This window comes from Microtus ochrogaster, unplaced genomic scaffold (assembly GCF_000317375.1).
Source record: "Microtus ochrogaster isolate Prairie Vole_2 unplaced genomic scaffold, MicOch1.0 UNK62, whole genome shotgun sequence".
Taxonomy (NCBI): Eukaryota; Metazoa; Chordata; class Mammalia; order Rodentia; family Cricetidae; genus Microtus; species Microtus ochrogaster.
The window spans coordinates 340,150-342,141 of NW_004949160.1; the positions used below are offsets into that span (position 1 = coordinate 340,150).

Consider the following 1,992-nt stretch of genomic DNA (forward strand, 5'->3'; position numbering starts at 1 on the left):
ACTTTGTGTGTCTTGCTTTCTTCCCAAGTGCTTCTCTGCCTCCCTCTCTCTCTCTCTCTCTCTCTCTTATTTTGTTTTTTGAAATAGGGTTTCTCTGTAGTTTTGGAGCCTGTCCTGGAACTACCTCTTGTAGACCAAGCTGGCCTTGAACTCAGAGAGGTCTGCCTGCCTCTGTCTTGAGTGCTGGGATTAAAGGCATTACTGCCCGGCCACTCCCCTTGTTTTGAGGATCTGGGATGGAAACTGAGGATAGATTGCTCAAGGTTTGAGGCTGAGTTGGGACAGGAATTCCTCAGCATCTGAGGCCCTCTCTCTTCTTCTCATATGTTCTTGTTGGGGTAGTTGGTCCAGGTTGTCTTAGTTATTGTTCTGTTGCTATGAAGAGACACCATGACCAAGAAAGCATTTGATTGAGGACTTGCTTACAGTTTTATAGAGTTAGTCTATGATCATCACAGTGGGAAGAAGATAGGCATGGCAGTAGAACAGTGTAGCTGAGAGCTTTACATCCTGATCCATAGGCAGGGGATGAGGATGGGACAGGGGAGAGAGAAGAGAGACAGAGACAAACTGGGCCTGGTGTGGGTACTTGAAACTTCAAAGCCCTCTCCCAGTGTCATACCTCCTCCAACAAGGCCACTTCTACTCCAGTGGTCTTACCCCTTACTTTTCCCCACACAATTTTACTAACTGGGGACCAAATATTTAAACACAAGAGCTTATGTGGCCTATTCTCATTCAAACCACCACACAGAGCTTCTTACTCCCTGGAAGCCATGTAGGCCATGAAGTCTACCACTTTGTTGCCATAGCCACATTTATTGTCATACCAGGAAATTTGCTTGACAAAATTGTTAAAAGCAATGCCACCCTCAGCATCAAAGGTGAAAGAGTGGGTGTTGCAGCTAAAGTTGCGATAGACAAGATAACCTGGTCCTTAGGATAGCCCAGGATGCTCTTTAGTGGGCCCTTCAATTCCTGCTCTACTATCTTTGTGTTATTGTACTAGCAGTTATTTCTAGGTGGCATGTCAGATCCATCAGGGACCACTGGGGATAAGAACATGAAGGACCATGCCAGTGAACTTTTTGTTCAGCTCTGGGATGACCTTGCCACAGCTTTGGCAATGCCAGTGAATAAAGGGATACTGTTCTGGCCATCATGCCACAGCTTCCCAGAAGGGCCATCTGCAGTCTTCTGGGTGACAGTGATGGCATAAACTATGGTCACAAGTCCTTCAATAATATCAGCATGGTTGTAGATGACCTTGGCCAGGGATCTAAGCATTTGGTGGGGCAAGCAGCATCGTTGACAGTCTTGAGTGAGTTGTCATACTTCTTGCAGTTCATGTCTATCACAAACATGGCATCAGCTGAAGGGGCAGAGATCATCATCTTTTCGACTCTACCCCACAAGCGGGTCTTCTCCATAGTGGCAATAACAAGCTTGGCACTAGCATCACCCTTTTTGATTCTAGAAGATGGAGATGGCCTTTCCATTGATGACAAGTTTTCCCAGTCTCAGCCTTGACTGTGCTGTGAAAGTGGGTAGAGTCATTTTGGAACATGTAGAATGTTTAGTTGAGGTCAACAAAGGGTCATTGATGGCAGCAATATCAACTTTGTCAAATTTGAAGGTAACTCTGTTGACCAGGCATCCAGTACAGCTATATGTTCCCTCTGATCTCTGCCACTGTGTGTAAATTTGAGGATGAAGATGCAGGCTTTCCTTTTTTTTATTTTTTTTATTGAGAAAAGGAAAAAAAAAAGTTTCCGCCTTCTCCCAGCCTCCCATTTCCCTCCCCTCCTCCCACCCTTCTCCCCCTTTTCCCACCCCTCTCCCCCTCCCTCTCCAGACTAAAGAGCAGTCAGGGTTCCCTGCCCTGTGGTAAGTCCTAGGTCCTCCCCCCTCCGTCCATATCTAGGAAGGTGAACATCCAAACTGGCTAGGCTCCCACAAAGCCAGCACATTAAGTAGGATCAAAACCCCATG

The 1,992-nt window shown here is 46.4% G+C and overlaps 1 protein-coding gene across 8 annotated transcripts in view; it reads left to right on the forward strand.

Moving 5' to 3' along the window:
- Positions 1-1,992, forward strand: part of Znf638 (zinc finger protein 638) — a 142,326-nt gene that overhangs the window by 84,034 nt on the left and 56,300 nt on the right. The gene's annotated exons all lie outside the window — the stretch shown is intronic.